We start from the raw sequence: 25891 nt of genomic DNA, 5'->3' as shown, positions 1-25891 counted from the left end.
ATAGCATAGTTGAGGAAGAGTTGGGGTACCAAGAGAATATCAAGGAAGGATGTCTAATCCAGTCTGAGGGACTGGAGGGATGGGTGGGAAGAGACAGTGATTTGAGGAAAGCCTGTGTAAAGCTGAGTTGCCAGAGGCAAAGAGAGGTGGAGATGCCCTCCAGGAGGAAGGCAGAGATAGTGCAGCATCTAGCCCATGCACATAGCAAGACCAGCATAGGGGTCATGAAGTCTTGACAGTAGAATGTCCTCTTTTGTGAAACAGAGCTACCAGCCCTCCACAACTTTAAGTTATGTTTTGAGGCACCCTCCCACAAGAAATGCATGTACACACCACTTGTGCAGAAAAGGGCAGTTTATTCACTCCAGCTGGCCAGCGACCGTCTCCCAAGGAGCAACCAAGGAAGAGCGGCCTCGGGACTTGGTCTTGTGGGGTTTTTAAAGGCAAAAACTAAATCCCTACACAGGTTTGTCCAAGTGCACAAAGCAAGCTAGGGAGCTAGGTTACAGAGGCCAAGAATGAGCCGTTAGAGCAATCAAGCATACAAGTTTTCATTGTGTATGTTCCCATGTAATAGTTCACTATGTATGGTTCCTGTTCCCATGTAATAGTTTACTGTGTTTCTATGCAACGGCTTTTGTTTCTATGAGAAGGTCAATGGATTCTCACGCAGAAAGGGGAGGTAGTCTGCAGGTGAGACGGGTAAAATGGAGTTACTTAGGTTAAGCAAGCAATTCTACAGAAGCAGATAGTGTATGTTATGAGGGTATAGGGAGCTCTATTTCCGTTATCCTGTGTTAACTGTGGCCCTTTATCAGTTTTAAAAGCTAATCAATTTGGAGGGAATTAAGCAATGTTTCTTCACATTCAGTTTTAGTAAGGTTTATTCTATGCCCTCTAAAGTTGGGATAAGGCAGTAATATACATAGGGTTTACTCAGGGAACGAACAAACTAAGCAGCCTAAAATGGCTTAATTCTTCTCCAGAAGTTCAGGCTGAAGGAGCAGAGGAGGTGAAGAGGTAACAAGGGGAAGCTGTAAGGCCCTCCACTCCCCTCACCACTCACTTCCCAAGAGGAAGCAAGGAAGCTGCTTAACAAAATCTCCTTGCCTCCAGCCCAGCTTCTACTGACAGCTTGCTACCAGTATCTTCCCCTCTTCTCCACAGAGCCTCCTCATTCCCTGAAATTAGACCACGGAGCTGTCATGAATACTTTCGTCGCTTTTTAAGATTAAGCAGATTTTTTTTAACATCCTTCGGTTTGCTGGGCTCAACCATGGTGACGCTTATTCATGCCGTCACGGGTCTCAGTCAGCAGTGCGTTTCAGTCTGTGCTGCCTCTACCAAGAAGGCTGTACCTGCTCCCCCACTCTCTTCACAAAACATGATAGATTTATGTGATGTTACACTAATCATCACTTCACTAATTATATTTTAAATTTGATTTTCTACCACATAGTAGGAATTCAGGCAATTAACAAATAATGAAATTTAAAAAGTAGAAAATTAATAAACACAGAACTTTCATTTTTATGGCAATTTAGAGATTGACATTGCAAAAAAAATTCATTCATTTCAGACATTCTTAACTCTATCAGGTGGAGTTGGAAGGGGGATTCAGAAAGGAAATACACCAATTATTCACTGTGGGAGTCACAGCATTGTTGGATTACAAGCAGCTTCCTCCTCCTTTAATGTATTGCACAGTTTTCTATAATGGGTATATACTACTTTTATAATCAGAAAAAAAAAATACTTATACTTGAACAAATTAAAATCACTTGATTTCCTAATATTGAAGTTTCCTCCTACTTCAATACCAGCATATTGTGAAAGTTGCTGGCATATTTGGGTAAAAGACAATAATTATTAGTAACATTTATTTTTTTCTAATAGTAAAAGATAGAACACAGATATATACTCTAGATATAAAATGGAAAACAAAATACAACTAGCAATATACAAATTATTTTCAAAAGAAAGATTTCAAATAGTTTTGTACTTACCAGAACTTGAAACTTCCCTTATAAAGAAAAGAAAAAGATGTTTAAGCTGTGTGAATATTTCACATAAATGAATATGTAACCTGCTCATTTCATGCAAAGAAACTAATGTCTTTAGATTTATTCTTAGCATGTCCACCCAGGGATTGAGTACAGCCAATTAATTTAATCCAAGGTAATGCTAATCACCAGACAGAACTCACCTTAAGGGGACCAAAGCCAGAAGCAAACCAGTTCCGAGCACACTCTACAGTTCTGAAATCTTCCTAATGAGTGTCCCTTGCTTCATCCTCCTTGCCTAGTGTCATTCTCCAGAGAAAACACTTCACCAATTCCCATGCATTTTCTCCCAGACTCCCTTAAATCCTCATTCACTTATGTTAAAGAGAAAAGTTATCATGCTGCTAAAAATGAAGTCATTTGACATTTTACCATTTTTTGATAAGTGATTCTGAGTCAGTATTTGTTCATGGTAGTCACTGAAAAAAGAAAAGGACCTAGGCCTTTTATATGATTATTTGGGCATGCCTGCTTATTACTGCTCCAATGGAATTCTGATGAAAATGGCTGAGTGTAAACAATTTGGCTACTCAGCATAAGACAAATAAGCAGGGCACCGTGCGATGAAGTAAAGTAATTTTATGCTTCTGCGTACCCAGCAGTCTTCCACTATTTTGTTCATGGTAGGATTTTAACATGTTGCAGGACTTTGTCACACATGAAGTCCCCAGATGGCACCTGAGCCCTCTAATGACTCCCTGCAGTCTAATCTGATTTGAAGATGACTCATCTAATCGGGTTTCCTTCTGGGTTTCCTGCCTCAGCTCTGAATGACAAAAACAAGGTAAGGGGTCCTCTGGGGAAGAAGGAGCGGATTCAAGCTTGGGCTCCAGAATGTTGTCTCCAAACAGATCTCAGAAGGAGAAAGATCACAAAACTGCACACTTTCCCTCATAAATAAAAACTTTGTCACAAGCCACCTATTAAAAAGTGAAAAAGAAAAAAATAGGGAGGGAGGGAGAGAAAGATGTAGATACAAGAAACAAATGTTTAACTTTGATACCAACCTCCATTTATAATTATCACTGTCTGCACAAAGACATGGCTATTGAATCAATAAGAAAAGGTGTTTACAGGGTAGCAACAAGCATGAATGGCATCACTGAAGTACAAATTTTAAAAGTTTTAAGTTAGCTATGATCTGCCCTTAAATAGCTGAGGACTGATGAGCCATTTCTGTTGATTTTATCTTGAATCCCATAGTCTGATAAACAATTCACATATGTCAGTTCTATTTCAACAATAAAGGAATTTTAAATAAAGGGATTGTTTGGTGGCACTTTCAGGAAAAGTAAAACTTCCATAAAAGACAGCATAAAAGGGGCTCTGCTTTTCTAAGCATCCCACAACTCCAGTCAGGCACGGAGAGCGAGGACACCTGTTGCCCAGTCACAGCACCATGCTGTCTCCCTGGCATTGCTTGTCTCTGGCAGATGACATTGTGTATCCAAACCACTGCTCCTCAAGCTTGCATGTGCACACCAGTCTCCTAGGGATCTTGCTGAACTGCTGACTCGGTAGGCCTGGGATGAGGCCTGGGAGTCGGCATTGCTAATAGGCTGCTGCTGCTGCTGCTGCTGCTGCTGGCCCTGGACTACACTTTGATTAATGAGTCTAAGAAATGCCAAATCAGGCTTCTTCCCTGCTAATGCCTTCAACAGTCATGACCTCTAAGACCACCTATATGTCATGTCTGAACTTGGCCAAGTCACTGGGATCTGGTGGACGGTGGCTAAATGTACCTTCTTTGAAGTTGGTCAGACCTCGGCACAAATCTTCCTTCTCCCACTTAGCTGGATGATCTCAGGCCATTTACTTTATTCCTCTGTGTCTACTTCTCTGGCCATAAAATGTGGAAACATGCCTACCTTATAGGTTCACTGTGAGGATTAAATAAGATAATATATGTTATATGTTTGAAAAAATGCCTAAATGTCATAAGTGTTCAATAAGTGGAAATTATTATTTTTTCGATGTTAATCTTCTCTTGAAACACTCACATGGTCCTCACAGTCTTCAGTAAAATGACCCCACACCCTAGCATGCCACATAAATTGTGATCTGACTCCAGTTTACTTTTCTAATTTTATCTCAACCCACATTTCTTACTTTGTAGTTTGAATTACCAGACATTTCTTAAATGTGGCTCTGGACTTTTGCATATATTGTTTCTTTTTACTTGGAACGCCTCATCGTAGCCCAGACAGCCTGCCTTTCATCACCACCCACCTTTCCATTCCTTTCTGCAATACTCATTCATCTCAGAAACCCTTCTTGGACTTTTGCCTTCCCAATACATCAACATTTCCTGCTGAATGAAGTCAACGCCCTCCACTGTGCTCTCGTATCTATCTGCATAAATATATCTCTAATACACTTCATACTGCACCATAATTGGTGACTTCTTAGTCAATAATCTCATTAAGTACCAGAAGTGTAACTTACTTATCATCTCTGGTTTTCCAGAAACAGCTCATTGCCTTATACATAGCACACACTCGATACGTATCTATTGAAGAAATAATCCTCTACGTATGATCATAGAGATGTTATAAAGATATACATGCTTGAAGAACTCTGCCTCATTGTAACTGCTAGAATTTACCTTTCCAGGCAGGCCCAAAGAACCCAGGGCAGACATCAGACTACATCAAGAAGCACAATCATTTTGTACAAGTAAAGCACATTTTGTAAAGAACACACTCTTTGTTCTTTCCATCCAAGCCACATGGAACTCAGCATATGGTCCATTCTGATGAAGTTAAATTACTGGGTGTTGAACTGGGATGGTTTCTACCTTAGAAACCATTCCCCATATTGCAGATCTCCTGGACTCTAAAATTGGCACACACATCCCTTTAGACTTGGGGTATTCACTCATTTGTTCCTTCGTTCATTCAACAGACATTTAATGTACACTCACTATAAACCAGGCACACACAGCAACAAACACAACAGAAAAAGTCTTGCCTTCACAGGGTCACATTATCCAGCAGAGATAAACTATAAACAAATAAACAAATCTACAGTATTTTAGACAAGACTGAGTGCTGTGGAGAAGAATGAAGCAAAGTAGCAGTGGTAGTGATGGAGGTCAGGGAAGACCTCCTTGAGAAGGTGACATGTGAAAAGAGATCTAATTGTAGTGAGGGGAAATGACATTCAGATATCTGAGATAAGCCTGTTCCTGGCAGGGAAGTATTTGGAGTATTTGAAAAATCGTAAGAAGGCCAGCATGGCTCGAGTGTCAGGGCACCAAATTATATAGGGCTTTGTAGCCCTTGATAAAGACTTCAGCTTTAGGTTTAAGTGAGATGAAAAATCAGTGAAGGGTTTTGAGAAGAGCAATAATGATCTGACTTACATTTCAAAAGATCACTTTTGTTGTTATATTAAAAACTGCAGCTAAAAATACAGGTACACCAGAGAGCAGATGGCAGAGTAGGAAGCACCAGGAATCCATCTCTCTATCAGGACAACAATTGTACCAGCAGAAACTATGTGAAGTTACTATTTTGGAACTCTGAAGTCTATATGAATGCTTGCAGCTTCAAGGGGGAGGTTTGGGTGGTATACTGTAATCAATTTCTGTTGATTTCAGCCATTAGCACTATAGTGGCTACCCATCCCTCATTCCCCAGTTTCATGACAGGCAGCTGTGGGTATAGCAGCCCACATTTCTGGAGCAGCTTACAGGAACCAGGGCAGGAAATAAGAACCTTGACCTCCAAATATTTTGTTTTGTATTCTGATTGCTGATTGCTGCTTCTAATGAAGAGGTGCATACAGAGATGGGCAGCCATTCTTGCAACTCCCACTGGCTAAAGTGGCTTTCAGGGAATTTAAAGGGAAGGCACCTGTTTTTTCTTTCTTTTTAAATGCTTCCCTCTTTTGGGAGCCAGGAATTTAAAGACTAGAATATTCAAAAGCAACTGTATACACATGGAAATTTAGAAGGGTCATCTCATATGCCCAGGGAAAGACTCAGGCTAAAAAAGACCAGGGAAGACTTTAAGCTTTCACTGCAGGCTGATCCTTGGGAAAGAGACATCCTACAAATCAAAAAAGAAAAAACAGCAAACAGACCCTGGACAGGAAGAGAATTTGATTTCTATAGTTATCACATTACACAATTCAAATGTACAGTTTTCAACATTAACAAAAATCAGAAGGCACACAAAGAAACACAAAAGTATAGCCCATTAAAAGGAAGAAAGTAAATGAACAGAAAATATCCCTGAGGAAGCCCAGAAGGCAGACTTACCAGACAAAGATTATAAAACAACTGTCTTAAAGATGCTCAAGAACTAAAGGAAGACACAGACAAAGACAGGAAAATGATGTATGAACAAAATGAAAATATCAAGAAAGATATGAGACGTATAAAAGGTAACCAAAAATAAATTCTGGAGCTGAAAAATGTAACAACTGACATGAAAAATTCACTAGAGGGGTTCAAAACAGATTTGAGCAGGCAAAAGAAAGAATTGGTGGAACTAGAAGATAGGACAATTGAAACTTTTTAGTTTAAGGAACAGAAAGAAAAAAGATTGAGGAAAAGTGAGCAGAGTTTAAGAGACCTGTAAGATATCATCAAGTGGATCAACATATGCTTTGAGGGAGTCCTAGAAGAAAAGAGAAAGGGGCAAAGAATTTCTTTGAAGAAATAATGGGTGAAAACTTCCCAAATTTCATGAAAGACATGAATCTACAAATTCAAGAAGCTCAATGAATTACAAGCAGGATAAAGTAAAGAGACCCACACTGAGACATGTTGTAATCCACCTGTAGTAAGACAAAGACAAAGAATCTTGAAAGCAGTAAACAGGAAGCAAGTCATCAGATACAAGTGATCCTCAATATGATTGTCAGCCAATCCTCATCAGAAACCCTGGGGGCCAGAAGGCAAAGGATGATATATTCAAGGTTCTGGGGGCAGGGGCAGGGGGACGGGGGCTGTCAACTGAGTCTTTTATACCTGGCAAAATTATTCTTCAAAGTTGAGGGAGATGGGCTGGCCAGTTTGCTCACTTGGTTAGAGCATAGTGCTGATAACACCAAGGTCAAGGGTTTGGATACTGGTACAGGCCAACTGCCAAAAAAAATTTGAGGTAGAAATTAAGACACTTTCATATAAACAAAAGTTTAGGGAGTTTGTAGACCCGCCCTGCAAAAAAATCCTAAAAGGAATCCTTCAAATTGAAATGAAAGGACATTAAGGACCAATCACAAGAGTGTTGTAATAATCCAAGCAATGGGTGAGGATGACTCAGACCAAGATAGCTGCTGTGGCGGTGGTGGGAACAGATTCTCAACATTTTCACTGTAGAGCTGAAAGCATTTGCAAATGGCTTAGATATGGAATGGGTATGGACTGGCTGTGGGAAAGGAGAGAAAAAGAATTGTCAAGGAAGACTAAGATTTTTGTCCAGTGTAACAAGAAAAATGGAGTTGCTAATTATTCAGATGGAGGAGACCTTAGAAGTAGCAGTCCACAGAGTGGGAAGTGATGGTGAACATCTTCATGCATGCGTATTAGATATCCATCTAAAAATATCAAGTATGCAGATGGATATATGTATATTAGAGGTTTAAGCTAAAATATGGGATTCATTGACATATCGGTGGTATTTAAAGCTTGGAAGAGTCAGGATGAGAACTTGTAAGGAGTGTTACGAGAACCAGGACTTCCATTCCCACCAGGAAGTAACAAAGCCACCACACCCCCTCCCAGTTGGTGTCTGAGGAAGCCAAAGGGAAGCCAGAACTTTCAACACCATTCAGCAGTAATGAGTACCCACCATCCCAGGGTAGGTGATACTACAAAGGAAGCCTGAAATCCCACCTCTACCCAGCAGTGATGAAGTACCTTTCCCCAGGGTGTTAAACAAGGAAGTGTGGGTAGCCTGGGCTTCCATCCACACCTGGCAGTGAAGAGGCATACTCCCTTTACCCCACCAGCTCAATGTCAGAGGAGGGCTGCCAAAGCACAAGATTTAATAGGACCTGGGGTCTCATAACACAGTACCCAAAATGTCCAGGATACAATAAAAAAAAAAAAAATCACTCATCATACCAAGAACTAGGAAAATCTCAACTTAAATGATGAAAAACCATCAACAAATGGCAACACTGACATGGCACAGAGGTTGTAATTATCTGACAAGAATTTTTAAGCAGCATTATAAAACTACAATTATACAATTCAACGAGCAACTACAAATGCACTTGAAACAAATGAAAAACAAATAGAAAGCCTCAGTGAAGAAACAAAAGATATAAAGAAGGACCAAATGAAAATCTTAGAACTGAAAGATACAATAACCAAAATTTAAAAACATAACAGGTGGACAAATCAACACCATGTGCCTGCCGAGGACACAGCTCTTCCCTAATATTCCTTCCAAAAGTGAGTGCGTTGAATCTAATCATAAGGGAGGCTCAGATACATGCAAATTGAGGGATGTTCCACAAAATAGCTAGCTTGAATTCTTCAGAATTGCCAATGTCATAAAACACAAGGACTACAGAACTACTCCAAATTAAAGGAGACATGAAAACTGAGTGTGACTTGTGAACTGAGATTTTTTTTCTGTTATAAAGGACATTATTGGAACAACAAATTCAGTAAAATTTGAATTAGGCCTGTAGATTAATTAACATTGTACTGATGTTAATTTCCTGCTTTTAATTACTATGGCGCTTGGGTTATATGAGAGGGTCCTTATTGTTGGGAAATAGACTCAAGTATTTATGGGTAAGTGGCATCATGTCTGCAACTTACTCTCACATGGTTCAGAACAAAAGAAAGGGGTGCACGTGTGTGTGTGTGTGTGTGTGTGTGTGTGTGTGTGGGTGTGTGGGTGTGGGCGGGTGGGTGTGTGTGTAGAGAGAAAGAAAGAGAGGAGAGGAGGGAGGTGGGGACAGAGGAGGATTAGGCCACCATGGTAAGAATGCGGTAAAATGTTAATATCTAAGGAATCTAGGTGAAGAATAAATGAGATTTTTTTCTACTCTTCTTGCAAATTTCTATAAATCTGAAATCATATCAAAATAAGTTAAAAGAGAAAAAAAAACACAATGGGTGTGCTCAGCTGTATAATGGAGAACATGGAAAATAATTAGTGAACTTGAAGATAAAATGTTAGAAATTATCCAATCTGAACAACAGAGAGAAAATAGATAGAAAAACAAAAATTAAGCAGAACCTCAGGGACCTGTGGGACTGCAGCAAAAGATCTCAAAAGGAAAGGAGAAAGCAGGTTGTCCTCAAAAAATATTCCTAGAAATAATGGCTGAAAACTTCCCAAATTTGGCAGAAAAACAAAAACAAAAAACATACAAACTAAAGATTAAAGAAATTGATCAAACCCCAAAGACAATAAACACCCTAAAAAATTCACACCATGACACATTATAATCAAATTTCAGAAAACTGAAGACAAAGAAAAAAATTTGAAATCAGCCAGAGAGAAATAACACATTACCTAAGGGAAAAAGAGAAAATAATTCAAATAACAGCAGATTTTTTCATCAGAAACTGATGGAGTTTGGATGTGTTGTCCCCTCCAAAACTCATGTGGAAATTTGATCTCCAATGTGGCAGTGTTGGAAACTGATTGAGTCATGGGGGTGGATCCCTCATGAGTGGATTAATGCTCTCCCTGGGGGAGGAGGGGTAGTGAGTGAGTTCTCGCTCTATTAGTTCCCACGAGAGCTGGTTGTTTAAAAGACATTGGCACCTCCTCTCTCTCTCTTGCTTCCTCTCGCTGTGTGATCTGCTTGTACCCGCCGCCTGCCTGCCACTTCCCGCCATAAGTAGAAGCAGCCTGAGGCCCGTGCCAGGTGCAGCTGTTCCAGAATCATAAGCCAAATAAACCTCTGTGCCTTATAAATTACCTAGTCTTAGGTATATTTGTCATAGCAACACAAAACGAACTAATATAGAAACAAGAAGGATGTTGCAATCATTTTTCAAGTGCTAAAATAAAACAGCTATCAACCAGAGTTCAATATCCAGTGAATATATCCTTGAGCAATAAAGATAAAAATAAAATCAAAACATGCTCAGATAATGAAAAACTAAGAGAATTTGTCACCAGCAGACTTTCTCTAAAAGAATAGCTAAAGGAAGTTATTTAACATAAAGGAAATGATAAAAGGAGAAATCTTGGAATATAAAGAAGAAAGAACAACAGAAAGAGCAAAAATATGAATAAATACAATAGCCTTTCCTTCTCTTGAATTTTCTAAATTATATTTGACAGTTGAAGGAAAAAGTATAATATTATCTTATATGGTTCTCAATGTATGTACAGAAAATATTTAAACAATTATAAATGAGGGAGGGTAAAGAGACTTAAAAAGAGGTAAGATTTCTACACCTAAACTGGTAAATTGTCTACATTAGTAAACTGATAGTTATGTATGTATAATGTAATACCCAAAGCAACCACCAAAAATATATACAGTATGGAGGTTTCTCAAACAACTACAGATAGAACTACCATACGATCCAGCAATCCCGCTTCTGGATATATACCCAAAGGAAAGGAAATCATCATGTAGAAGGGATTCCTGCACTCCCATGTTCATCACAGCTCTATTTATAATAGTCAAGACATGGAACCAGCCTAAATGACTATCGATTGACAGATGATTGGATAAGGAAATTGTGGTACACATACTCAATGGAATACTACTCAGCCTTAAAAAAAGAATGAAATTCTGCCATTTGCAGCAGCAACATGGATGAGCTTGGAGAAAATTATGTTAAGTGAAATAAGCCAGGCAGAGAAAGAGAAATACCACATGTTCTCACTCATAAGTGGGAGCTGAGAGAGAGAGAGAGAGAGAAAGAGAGAGAGAGAGAGGGAGGGGGGGGGAGGGAGGGAGGGAGGGAGGGAGGAAGGAAGGAAACAGACCTATAGTTACTAGAGCTGGGAAAGGGGGATGGGGAGGGAGACTACGGAATAATTGGGTAAGGGGCACAAAGAATAATCACGATTTGTAATGATGAACATGCTAATTATATTGATTTGATCATCACATACTGTACACAAATACTGAGAGTCAACTCTGTACCCCATAAATTTGTATAATTATGTTTCAAGTTAAAAGATAATTTTTTTAAAAAATTTAAAATAAAAGCAAAAATTATGTATACAAAGAATTATGCTCAAAAACAGTATAGATAAATCAAAATGGAAATCTAAAATATGTTCAAATATTCTACAAGAAGGCATAAAAAAACAGAATTGAGAAAATAGAAAACAAAAAGTAATAGAGCAGACAGGCTCTAAGATATTAACAATTACTTTAAACGTAAATGGTCTCACATACTGTATATCTTATTTGTGTAATATTCTCAAAATGACATAATTGTAGAGATGGAAAACAGGTTAGTGGGTGGCAGGCGTTAGGGATGTTGTGGGGGAGGAGAGTGGGTATGACCATAAAGGGGCAGCCCGAGCAAGTTCTTCCTGGGGATTGAACACTTCTGCATCTTTATTGTGATGGTGATTGACTCACGTGAGAAAATGACATAGAACTCTGCACACACATTTCCATCACCCCAAAAGACACTTCGTCCCAGATTGCAGTCATTTCTCATTTCCACCCACAACCCAAAGCAACCACTAATCTACTTGTTGTCTTTTATAGACTTGCCTAGGGACATTTGATGTAAATGGAACCACACAATATGGAGTATTTTGTGTCTGACTTTCTGTATTTAGCATAATGTTTTTGAGGCTCAGCTATGTTTCAGTATATATCAGTAAATTGGGTTTTTTTTGTTTTTTTTAAAAAAAGATGACCGGTAAGGGGATCTTAACCCTTGACTTGGTGTTGTCAGCACCACGCTCACGCAGTGAGCAAACCGGCCATCCCTATATGGGATCCGAACCCGTAGCCTTGGTGTTATCAGCACCGCACTCTCCCGAGTGAGCCACAGGCCGGCCCCAGTAAATTGTTTTTTGGTGCTGAATAATATTCTGGTGTACGGATATACCACATTTTGTTTATCTGTTCACCATTTTGGTGCACATTTGGGTTTATGAACAATCCTGTTAGGCAAGCAGTCATGACACTATTCAATGTGCTCCATACAGCACAACAGGCACAGCCCTTCGTCTAGAAATAATTGCTAATGAGAAATACATGGGAACTAAATGGTGAGGAAGCCATAATTCCCAGTCCTACAGCAGACTCATGTTCCCATTTCTAAAATATATAGAGAGAGTTGAACTGAACTGATACCAAATTCCATTCATATACAACATTTATTTATCTAATCATCTAACAGTGCTATAATAACAATAACAATAAAAAATGCATGGATATTTGTTTTGTGCCCGGCATGATACTGAAGGCTTTAATGAATTACTTCATTTAATCCTCACAACAACTCTAGGAGGTATGTGCTATTATCCCTGTCTTGCAAGTAGGAAAACTGGTGCTGACGAAGGAATAGCAATTTCCAAAGGGACACATAATTAGTAAATAGTGAAACTGCTTAACCACTTCACAGCAATGTTCTCTATTTGATGTTGAAGCCTGTATATGTGTTGAGGCAATATTGTGGAGGATGAAAAATGCCAAGCTAAGGAGTTTTGATTCTATTCTGTGGAACACAGAAATTCACTGAAGGATTTTGGATAGGGAAATGACATAATCAGAACTGAATGCTTCCCTGATGTTGCCGTCGGATGATTTGAAGGGAGGAGACTGGTGACAGAAACCGGTGAGGTGGCTCTAAAAATAGTTAAATCAAGAGTTCATGAGGGCTTGACTTAGAATAATGAAAATAGGAATAGAAAGGAAAGAAATTATTCCCCCAAAATTTCAGAGGTTGACCCAAAATAACATAACAACAGACTGGTGTGGAAGGCAAGGAGATAGGTAATTTATTTAATCCTTTAGATGAATAATGCATTATAAGTAAAGAGCCCAGCACAACACACAGTTCAGCAAAAGTTGCATGTAGCAGGAGGGTCACAGGTGACAACAAGAGTTGGCTCTTACTGAGTATTTGCTATGTCCTTGTTTAAATGGGTAACTCAAGTTTTACATGCCTGGCAAAATTGTGATGGCATTAACAAAAATAGACAACATAAGAGGAAGAGTTTGTTAAATCAGGAATAGGGTGAATCCTTTCCATTTTTATCTTACTTAGTTTGAGGTCATAGACATCCAGGTGGTAATGTCCAAGAAGCAGTTATTATATGATACTGGAGACGGGGAGAGAGATCAGAATAAGACAAGATTTGAGAGGTATTCAAGTAGAGGAGGTAATTTGTGTCATGGAATAGCTAGGAGAAAAAGAACTGTGAAAGAGGCAAATATTATTGTTCATGCAATGAAACAAAGTCTAGAAATTACAGATTTGTAGCTGTGGTATGGATGGGGCTTACACTAGACAGGACAGTCTAGGTTATGTTGAGATAACAAATAGATTCCAAAGTCACAGTGGAATTTCACATTCCCATCAGTGTTTGATCAGATGAAACTGATGTAAATGTACTCTAAATTAAAATTCAAAATGATTCTGATTAATGCATAGGACAAGAATGAAAAACCTCCTGTGGCCTATTATAGTCTTATGGAGAAACAGTATTATTAAAATAGAGTTCAATATATCCCAAGAATTTCTTAAACAGCACTAAATTAAAATGTATCATTTCTGCTGTTTGACTAATATTTGTTTTTATTTACTTATTTTTTATTTTATTGGTTATTCATATTCATGGGGTACAAAGTTGACCATCACCACTTGTGCCCAAGGTGTGGTGGCCAAATCAATATTATCAGCATGCCCATTATCACAAACTGCAATTATTCCCTATGTCCCCCACCCAATTAGTCCCTAACTTCTCTCCCCCTCCCCCCTTCATCCCACTCCACAACCCTAGGTGTGCTCTCACCCTCTGCAAGTCCAACAATACTTGTTTTTAATCCAGACCAAATTACTGAGTTATAATCACTTGGTCAGAATTTGATAAGTATTAGCTAAATGGAAGAATGAAAAACGTGAGTTTCTCCAAAGAATTTGACTGTCAGGGATAAGTCACCTCTTCCACAGAAAGTCTTCCAGAATGTTTGAAATACTGTAAGAATGTATATTTTACCATAAAAAGGAATAACTTCACTATCAGTGGAAGAAAATACAGCTGTCCTCAGAACATATAAACCAAGTTAAATTTCAGAAACAAATCAATCCACAAAATAACTCCTAACTATTTTGGCAGAACAATAAAGCAAAATTCCTACTCGGAATAATCAGGTAAGTAGACTCTGAGTTTATATTTTTCTCTTTCAATTAATAAGCAATCCTTGGGATTTTAAATAAATTATGGAAGCAGGCAGTGAAAAGACTGATTTTGGATAAATCTTTCCTGGTGTGTTCCTACCACCCTGCCACAGGAGAACACTTAGATGCTAGGAGATTCCAGTTTGCTATGAAGATATGGCACTGGGAAGTCACATTCTACACAAGCAATTAGATTAAATCGTTAGTTTAAAATGTTTGGAGGATCCTTCTTACTTAGAGGAATTAGACATTCTAGAATAAAAGTGCATTATTCAAAAGAATTATTTATTTTAAGATAAATATAGGTTATTTTTTAAAAGTGAGAAAAACACCTTGAAATTCTTTTAGACTGACTTGACATTTTTACCTTAAAAAGAGGACATTTGGCAGTATTATTCTAATCCTTACCACTAAAAGCTATCATCAAGAATGCTCTTTTCCTGTTAAAGAATACTTTTAAAAATCTCAAACATGATCTTTTAAATTTATTCTAAAAACTTCAATTTCTGAATTTTAATTTTAAATTTAAATTCCTGGTACATGTATCTTTAGTGAACAACTTCTATAATAATTACAATGTTTCTAGTGGCCCTTTATTTGCCTTAGAATTCTGTGTTTCTCAATTCTTTTCATCTAAGTACCCCTAATAAAAGAGGAGAATGAATACATAATCATAGACTGGAGTTTTAATCAAAGCTTGAAATTTAAGTCTTGATTTTGTCTGAGAAACAGTATGCCAACTTTATCTATGTCTATACTGTTTTATCATAAAAATGGTTTAAATTCTTTTTCATCAAACAAATTGAGATGTATCATAATTGCCCACATGGCTTTTCAAAATCTCTCTCATAGCACACCAGCAAAGGATGTATTTATAATAAAAAGTAGAGCACTTGAGAAGGCAGAGAAATGAAGGCAAGTGGCAGATGGACGAGTCCCTGGCCAGTACAAGCAACACTGCTGATGCTGAGGTCCTGCAAGGTGCAGACCAGCCTGGCCAGCCTCAGACCTACAAGAGCCAAGTCTGACTGTCCACGGTGTCAGGCTCCCTAGGGGTTTAGACATGGCTTGGTTCCCACTTGGCTGGACAGCAAGCCCCCAGACACCTACAAGCCCAGGATCAAGAACAGTGTAGCGATTCACTGTTCTTCATCCTGGTTATGTTCCACTTCTCCTCTGGGATGACAGGACTGCTATCAGCACCCCACGGATTAGACCGAGCTAACGCAGTCCTGCATCAACCCGGCCAGACCCTCTGCCTGGATAAGTTCTACCAATGAGGCTGCAGACTAGTCATTGGCCCTACCCTCTTCAACAGAGCAGCTTGGTGACCCATCACCTACATTGAAGGTCTTCCCTGTACTGGTTTCACTTATACCCTCCACAGTGCTGCCTGCTGCCTTTGTCCCAGCAAGCCTGTCCCTCTGCATACCCTGGATATGGCAGTGTATACCAGATGGCCGTGAGATTAGCTGGACTTGTGAGTGATTATCAATTAAATTGCTGATGTGGGAGAAGTAACAGATGTAACAGACCAGCTAATGCAAGGAGATGGATGACAAGCTGAGAGGTTGGGATTTATTACAACAGAATGAATACAGATTTTTGAGAAAGAAAAGGACAGGACAAAAATGGTATTCAAGATGGTATACTAGTAGCAGAATGTAAAGCAGGCAGAGGATGAAAATACTGGAGAGAGCAATTCAGCATGAAAACAAATCTTTAATAAGGTACTATGGACACAGAACAAAATGGTGGTTTTGTAATGAAAGCAGGTGATAAGTCATATTTGAAGAAAGAATCTCCTGACATTAATAGTGGATTAAAGATCAGTCAGTGGAATTTTGAGGTTGCATATTTAGCAATTACTGTTCTAGACCCTAAAGAGACCATAAAGTAAAGCACAGCCCCTGATCCCCAGGAGCCATCATTCTACATGGGAAACTAACAGTGTGATAGGCACTGTTCATCACCTAATTGAGACACATTCTCAAGCTTTCTCCCTTCATGCCTTCCCCATAGCGGTTAGAGAGCCTCACCTCCCAATCGCTCATGTCATAGGGCCAGCTGGCCCCTTTAGGCCATGACAATGTAAGGCATGGTCTAAAGGAGCACTTCTTAGGATCTTTTGCTTTCTTGATAAAAGGAACAGACACAGCTGGTGGGCCCCTATTGCCTCCTTCCTGCCTGGGACATGAAAGTAACACCCGGAGCTACTAACAAGCATAAAGATAAAAAGTAGGAAAATAGGAGGGTCCTTGACAGGTGTGTGAGCAGCTGGACAAGTGTAACAACCACCTAACTCTTCTTGTTGTATGAGAAAAATTTAACCCCATTCCAGGAACCAACTGCTGAAAACAGAGCTCTTCATTGCAATCCACCAAATCTGATGCTGGGGGATTACACAGAAAAGGAGCCTATTAGAAGAATATTGAGTGGCTCACAGAATCTTTGAGAGGGCTAAAGAATAAGGCTCAAACTGAAGATTCCAGGAACAACACACAAAACCTTTCACAGAACAGGCCTGATGAGGACACCACCAGCCAGCAGGGCCCGAGATGCCGCAGTTTGCACCCCTGCTATTCTCCCACCAGGAGCACAGCTGCACTGGAAATTAGACCCACCTGGCCCAGCCACCTTTGCTGTCACCATAACCAGAAAACCTCTCCCACAGGGAGCCTGCTCTCTCACCTTGCTCGCTTCCAAACTGCCCAAGTGCCTGTGCCCTAATGGAAAGAAAATACTCTTGTTTAGCTTGTTCAGCTTCCACAGGAAGAAATATTCTTCGCCCTACAACGATTCACACGGTGAATAATTTCCCAAGTTCAAAAAGGGATTCAGGGACTGGCTGGTTAGCTCGGAGGGGGGTGTTGATAACACCAAGGTCACAGGTTTGGATCTCCATTCTGGCCAGCCATAAAAAAAAAAAAAAAGATTCAGATGCTAAGAATCCAAAATGAATTGCATATATAAATCATTGTGGTGGGTCATTTGCAAAAATGATTACAATTTTTCCCTCCCCGTATCTACACCCTTTACAACGTAATTGGTACTCCTCCCATTGAGAGGTGGAGTCTGTTTCACCACTCCTTGAATTTGGCTGCTTTACTAAGGCAGAAAAAACATTGGGCCAGTGTCACAACTGGCAGCTCCCACAAGGGAAATGGTACACTTCTGTTCTCCCAAGAATCCTGTTCTCCTCCAACTAGTAAGTCTGGGCTGGCCTGCTGGATGCTGAGAGAAACCAAGCCCCATCCTCAGTCACAGCCAGCCAACAGTCAGCCGACCCACCAGACCACTGATGCAAGAGGAAGCCCAGCTAACCCAGAAGATCACCCAACTGAGCCAGTCCACTGGCCTGCCCAAATTAATGGGAGCTTAATAAATGTTTGTGTTAGCCTGTAAGTTTGGGGTGTTTTTAATGCCATAAAAGCTAACTGGTACAACTACAGACAGCAAAAACAAGCAAATTAGCAAAAAAGATAATTTCAGGTACAGATGTGATTTGAAAAAGATAAACTAGGGTAATTTCATAGAAAGTGATGAGGGCCACTCAATCACTTCCAGGGAAGTTCTCTCTGAAAAAGGGACACTAAAGGTGAAACAAATCTCAAAAAGAGTAAACTGTTCAAAGAGTATTCACACATAAAGAAGAAATGTACTCCAAATACAAAGAATAGCATGTGCAAAGGCCCTGAGACAGAAATGGAGATATTCGGAGGACTGAAAGAAGGACAGTGTGGCTGAAAAATATGAATGAACAAGATGGAGAATGAAGGAAGATACCATCAGAGAAATGAGAAGAGACCAGATTGTTCAGGGTCCTCTGGGTCATGGTAAGGAATCTGGATTTTATTCTGTTGAGATATTCTGATTTACATCTTAGAGAGATCACTCTGGCTGCTATGAGGAGGACGGATGCTAGAACAGCAGCAGTAGAGGCAGGAGCCTTGTTAGGAGGTTACTGTTGTAGCTAGAACAAAAAATTATGGTGGCTTGGATTAAGTGTGTTGCCAGGGAAATGATGAGAAATGGGTTGTACTGGAATATATTTGGGGTATGGAACTATTGGGACTTACCATTGTGGGTTATAAGATAAGGAAGGATTCAAGTGTGACCTCTAGGTTTGGGCCTGGGTGGGTGGCAGGACCACTTACTGACATGGGGAAGGCTTGAAGAGGGGGGCGTGGAGGGGCTGGCATCTGTAATTATATTTTGGTCATGTTATGTTTGAGAAACTGGTTGAATCATAAAATGGAGGTCGGGTAGGTAGTTGGCAGTCTGAGTCTGGAGCTCAGGCTAGAGGTCACACATGGAGATGTAACTTTGCATGTAATAAGCTTACAGATGGCACTTGAAACCATTAACTGTGGTGAGGGAGGGACTACTTAACTGAAACGAATTTCCTAGAAAAAGAGTTTGAAAAGTGAAAGAGAAGAGAGCCTAAGAAAGAGAATCTTTGGGTTTTCAAGGTCTGCTAGAGGAGAATAGCTTCCAAAAGAAAGTGCGTGTGTGTGGCCAGCAAGGTAGGAGGAAAACCAGGTGGGCGAGGGTCCTGAAGGCCTTGAAGAGGACAGGGGAGGGTGAGCTCGGTGAGCACCTCTGACTGAGCACAAGTCACTGCTTGTGGCAAGAAGAGGTCATTGGTGACCTTGACCACAGCCCCTGTAGTGGAGAGACAGACCAGGAAGGAAGGGCTGAGGAGAGAGGAGAGGATGAGAGAGCGGACGACTCTTTCATGGACTGTTTCCATGAAGGGGAGCAGAGCAGTGCTGCGGTACCAGGGAGGGATGTGGGACCACAAGAGGACTTCCTCCAGACACATGACATTAAGTTAGCAGAATGATCTGATAGAGAGAAAGCAGTGGACGATGTGAGACGGGGAAGGGATGAGGCTGGAGAGCAGTCATTAGGAAGGTGAGAGAGGCAGGTCCCAGCCCAGTGCAGCGATCGGCCTGAGGCAGGAGCAGGGACAGTCCCTTCAAAGCAGCAGGAAGGCAGAGGATGTGCAGCCCTAGGCAGGTAGTTTGGTTGAGCTATTGGGAAGACAGAGAAAGCTGAGGAGATTTGAGGAGAAAGGGAAAAGAATCATCTCAGAAAGAAGCAAATTTGCTAGGGAACTGAATGAGGATCTCAAGGCCATGTTGGCTGTCCAAGTGAGACTTGTGATCATTCATGTTAAGCAAGTCCATTCCAGTGGCAGTGGAAATCAGAGGAAGTGGTCAAGAACTATTCCAGTGGGGACCAAAAGAGCATTAGAGTGCCAGGACTGAGAAAAGATGCATATTTGGTAGGGAAAGAATGAAAGAGAAATGATAGAATTGTCAGTCTTACATCTTGAGCTCCAATTAGAGATGTCGTGTAGACATGTAAAAATAGAAAGCTGGATGACAGGGGAGAGGTCCTGCTGAAGTGCAGATTTCACATTCACGTGATTAGGAATAACAGCAGGAGTGGCTGAACAGCAAAGAAGAGACTACCATCATGCAGGAAAGTGAGCTTCAGGCACGTGCACCCATGCTGAAATAGGTCCCAAAGAGCTAACTCATACAATTTGAGATACAGTCTCTTTTCTTTTCTTTTTTTTTTTTTTCATTTTCTCAGAAAAATTGAAAAATCCCTTTATTTCATAAATTTCTTAAAAGCCTTTATATCTTGAAAGTCTGAGAGTCTGGCTTTTTAAAATAAGATAAAATATACAAACTCTTGCTTCACCCTCCTTCCCACCCCCTCCAAAATAATCCAAAGTTTCCAAATTCAGGATCTTATTCTGCTTAATGAAAAGAAAGAGACTGCAGAGGTGATCACCTAATGCAGTAACTGTATAGGGTCAACTGAAAAACTTTAAACATAAAAGAATGGACTTTGAAGAAGTTAGGAGAGAAAAAGAGGAGGGAGGGACAGAGAGATTGAGGGAGGCAGGTGGAGGGGAGGAAGCCGACAGCACCTGGCTTACTGAGGGCCAGGCCCAGTCACTGGAGTCCCAACCTTGACATCTGCAGGAAGCCGTGTGGTAGAGAGAAGACAGCGGGGACTTTGGAATCACACGGACCTGGAAGTGAGTCTAAAGGCCATCACTTACTGTGTGCACTGGGGTGAGTAACTTTACTTATCTGAGCCTCCACATCTTCTGCAAAATAGATATAACAACAACTGTCTCGTAGGCTGCTGTAAGTTCAATAAGCAGCATATGCAAGGTGCCTAGCTGGGTAACTCTTAAACAGCAGACATTCGAGAAATGTTTGTCTAATCTTCTCTCACTCTGCTTCCCAGAGAGAAGATTCACTATCTGCATAAAAGCTGATAATTAAAGTATATTAAAATCAAGGTAGGCCTATGTCTGTAGGTTGTAAAGCCAGCAATCGTCATTCTTCCTATTAATCTCACTCCATAATATTCCTCCCCAACAGTCTCACCTACCTACATCCACGCCTTCAGGCTATCTAGCTTCTGACCTGACATGACAATGATAAAATTTCAGGGCTGAACTGAAATGTCAGTTTAGTGTCCAAAGCCTTTTCTGCTGCCAAACCACACCCTGTTACCAGTTCCTTCTTGGGCACTGCTGCTTACCGTGTGAGATAACTCCGCAGCTACCTTCCTAGACTCCAGCCCAGCTGACGTTTCTAATCTTCAAAGCATGCTAAATTCTCAGGCCTTGCTTCCCACACCTGTCCAGACCCCGAGCCCAACTCTGAACCTCAGTGCCATGACTAACCTTCTCTGGTTCCTCTCAATCCCATGCCCGTCTCTCCTACTCCCCGCATCCCATTCTTGCTGTTGCTCTTTTGGACCCTTTCACATATTCATGAACAATTGCAATCCTCCCTGACATTCCCTCCTGAAAGCATTGTCCACCATGGGAGCATTGTTTCTGTAAGATTGCTTCTTTACCCTGTGTAGAACAAAGTTCTTCTTTGTTCTGGACTTCTATCCCAGGGAATAACTTAAAATGAAAACGCACCATCACTTGCAGCTATATTCACAGCATAAAGTTGCAAGTTGACCTGCCAATAAATATTAAATCCCTTATCAAAGGTGGATTAACTCTACTGTAAGTGTAATTCAAAAATAGCAACAGACATAAGGCAATATGATGGGACAGCTTTGCTTAGTAGGAGGAGAAAATTGCAAGTCAGGATTTAAAATGGACTAAATAGTGTGTGAAATAGCATTTTTATTGTAATTTTAAGCTTTGTAAGTAGAATCTATAAATATATCTAAGAGGGGGAAATGTTAAAAAGGCTAAAGAAATAAAAACACATTAGAAAATATGAAAAAGTAGACCTTTCCATTGACTCACACAAATAGAAATGGAAAAAGTCATTGGGTCACCTTGTCACTTCCCTGCCAGCATAGCTCATTCTCAAGCATTTGTCCAGTCTAATTTTAGATGACCCAAGAGACTTGACCTCAGGCATTTCATTTGTAAAACTATTCTGCTGTCTAATAAGCCTTCGTAAGTTGTCCACCCTTCCAGCTCTTCAGCCTAAATTTTCAACTTCCCAATAGGTTCCAAAGGCCTCCTTGGCCCCCTCTGGCTGCAACAATAGATACAGAGGGAGAATTTCACCTCCTTGTCAGACCTACCTTTAAAATGCCTAAGAAAGGTGAGACCTTATCAAAGCCAAGATAGACATTCTAAAAATCACTGGGGCTGATACCTGGGAACTCAAGTCCTGATTTTGTTGTTTCCAATATTACCAACTATCTCAAAGGTTTAAGAATGCCTAAGTCACATTTTGCTTCCAATTGTTCAAATAGTTCATTGAAAGATATAGTAAAAAAAAGAAAGAAAGAAAGAGAGAGAGAAAGAGAGAAGGAAAGAAAGAAAGATATAGTAAATGCCAGTAGTTATTAAATGGCTATTACATGCCAGGTATTACACCAAGTGATTTATACACATTGACTCTGATCTACAACAACCCTGCGCAGCATTTGTTCACCTCATTCTACAGATAAGGAACCTGAGGCTTGCCCAGGGTCCCAAAGCCAGCTGGTCAAGTGTGGGAGCCAATGTTTCAGTGAAGTCCGTCTGAATAAGCCTTGCTCCTTCTGCTGTCCTGTGCCATTACTACAGCATCTTTGTCAGGGGGTGTTGGTACCTGGTTTCTCCAAGTCCAAACAGAAGGTCTTGTCCTGATCTAGGAAGAATGTGAGTGCAGGAGGGAGCAGAGCCCTGCACTTCCCAGAAACAGGCTGTCTCTAGGAGTCCTGGAGGTGACTATTGCCGCTCCATGTGTGCAGGTCAATTCTGAGGAAGGAATCAGTGCATGGAGTTAACGAAAAGGAGAGAGGAGCCTAGGCTCAGAGGCCAGGGGAACAGCAGGGCATGGAGTGGGGTTCAAAGGTCCCTGCTTCCCTAACTGTACGCAGGACAAAGAAACAGGAGCTCCCAATTCATGGTGACCACATCTACATCGCTGACCATTCCACGGTGGCTTCGAGGATTCTGGATCCAGCGAAAGCTTTGAATCAGGCTCAGAACTTTCGTTTGGGACCAGAGGTTATAAGGAACCTGACCCAGAACTTCTCCCTGGCACAGGTCCTAGAAGTATATTAGGACTCATTCCTACAGCCAACTCAGTAATCTGAACTGTCCCAGACTAGCCATAGGATGGAAAAATGCCACAAGACTCCAAAGCCTTCATTAACCAATGTGACAAAAGAGAAGTTCTGCCCAGGAAGGTGAGCCTTTAATATTTCCCTGCTATTCAGCCTTTCAGAATTGATCCTACATTTCAGCTTCTTGAATCTTTGTGAATAAGATGTGCTGACTAGACTCACCGTCGTTTTGCTTACTTTCTGCTCTCACTTGGAGGGAAGTGTTAAGAATCATTAGACAAGGCTATCTGTAGCCACTGATTTGCAGCTGTGTGTCTACTGAGATAACACGAAGTGGAAATCTGGACACGTTGGGCTGTTGATTTCTGTTTCCTAGACAAAGACTATGGTGATTAGATCGGTAGTTCTCGAAACAACCCACCAACGCAGCTCTTCCAACTTTGCAGCAGATGTTGAATTAGAACTCCTGTGACTTATGCATCTAACCTTAGGAATGAGGCACTGGAACAAAGAGAATTGGAAGGTTAACTAAGGAAATCTGCTTATCTGGAAAATGGGGTTTTTTCCTCTCACTTTTAGGGGCAGTAAATCTATTTCTACAAAGGGGATGAGGCAGACAAGAGTCAGAATCCCAGCTCTGTGGCTCACAATACATTTAACTCTTGTTAAGGCACTGAACTGCCCTGAGACTGTTTCCTCTGCAGAAAAAATGTCTACACTAACATCCAGTTCACACAATGCTTGTGAGGATTAAATGAAATAACTTGCTTAGCACAATGTCTTGTGCTTAACACATGCTGGAAGCCCTCCTTTGATTAATTGGACAACAGAGCACAGCAGCTCAATTTATGAAGTCAGGATATAAGATATTTTTATTTCAATGGCACCAAATGGTACTGGGAACCTTGTTAGAAATTTTTTAGTATTTCACCTCCAGAGTAAACTTCAGAGATAAAAGACATGAAATACAGCATGAGATATAGAATGGCTTTTGTAAAATTTCAACTAATTTTTATCTACTAATATTCTTTAAAAATTAGTTGATTCCTCTGAGCCCCCATTTCTCACTCTATAACTAGAAAATATGTGTAATGTTTCTGTCTCCTCCTTCTGAAAATGTCTACCAAGCTTCTCATCCCTGGAATTTATCCAAGTCTGAGGTTATGAAGACAACGTGTGAAAAGCCAACAATGTGCTCTGACAACAGCCACAGCTGGACGTGAGCCCCTGTCCACTCTCCAGCTCTGTGACCAGGGTTGCTATACAGCCTAAGCCTCTATTTCCTCATCTACATATGGGGAGGTGATCATTGTACATATGTTATAGTACTATTTTGAGTATTAAATGAGATAAAGTAACACAGCACATAGTAATAAATCATGCTAGCTATTATTATTAACAATTCATAATACATGTGACTGCTTCATAACATACTACTTAAGAAGGGAATGTGAATTTGATAGTACATATTTTCAACATTTTATAGGCCATAAAGTTGTTTTCATATAAGGCAAACCACATAGATTATTAACTTTGAATGCAGGTCCACTATTTTTTAGCATTTACCTTTCAATTAACACAACGACAATGACATTTCCCCCTTACATGCAAATCACATATAAATGATTGACATTTTTTACACCAACAATAGACAATCGTTTCTCCTCTATTCAGATAGCTTTCTCTTATTTAAAGAAGTTTTTATTTCATATTTACATTTTCAGAATAATAGAAAGAGCAACTACAAATCACAGCATTACAAAGAAACCTAATACATATTTTGATCAATCAGTTTAAGCCAGATTTTCAGCAACGTCTATGAAATTGAACCTTGGGCTACTGACAACACCATCCACACCTAGAATTGCCTCACCACCATATCCCTGTTGACCAGGGAATCTTATCTAGAAAACAAAAGTCATGAATTTCCAGGCCCAAAGTGGAAAGAGATTAACTCGTGCCCTGAAGATAAATCACTTCCCAGTGTTTTCACTTCCAGACTTCTAACATTTTCTCTGTGGTTTTGGCCACGATCAGATCTGTTACATGTCTGTCACAAGGATAATAAATTCCAACATGATCCCAAATTAAAATGGGGACCTATAGGTTAGAATCTCTTCATTATGACCCATTTGACATCACTTTTTTTTTTACATGACTGGCTACGACTTTTCTGACATCTAACACATCTTTGAAGAATGCCTTTAAAGCATGTGAAGAGGCCCAATGTGAATTAGGTTGCCGTTAAGTAATGCAGGAGAAGTAGAAACACACACTTCCCCGGCTACTAATGAAGTTGTTAGAGCAAACAGCTGTTGCAGGGCTGAGTACCAGCGTTCATCAGTGGTAGAGTCTCACATGCTCATTCTTTCTTTTTCTCCTTAGGATGTGTAAATGGCACACGGCTGGGGGCCCTCCTAAAGCAGCAGCTCAAGAGTGGTTGAGAAGTGGTGCCTTCCCACTGTCTGCACACACTCTTGAGTAAGAAAGAATTCCTTTCTCACCAGTGGATCATGGAGTGTGGAAATGGACACTTTCTGTGCTTCCAGTTATCAAGTACACTGCTCTCTCCAGACACCTCACTGGTTTTTCTCCATCTCAATAACTTTGTTACATTAGCGAACAACTCAATCAGGACCCTACACTTCCAAGTCACCATTAGACCATCTTCCAGTACAATAGATTCTCGGGGTGAAGGACCTGCTTTAGCAGAATCCCTGAGTCAAGATTATCCGTCCTCTAATTTATCTAGTAGTGGCAGACTCACTGGCTTAGGACCAAATTCACAATGGACAACTCTAGATACAAGAAAGTTATTACTTATACTGAATCAAAACCGGTCTTCAAGATATCCACTCTTTGTACAAGTTCTATGCTTGACAGCAGTGGGAGTTTCAATGTGAAACGTGGCAATGTCCTCAACAATGGCCATGGATGGGGAACCCCTCGATGG

The sequence above is a fragment of the Cynocephalus volans genome, chromosome 15 (assembly GCF_027409185.1).
Source record: "Cynocephalus volans isolate mCynVol1 chromosome 15, mCynVol1.pri, whole genome shotgun sequence".
Classification (NCBI taxonomy): Eukaryota; Metazoa; Chordata; class Mammalia; order Dermoptera; family Cynocephalidae; genus Cynocephalus; species Cynocephalus volans.
This window is presented reverse-complemented; position numbering follows the sequence as displayed.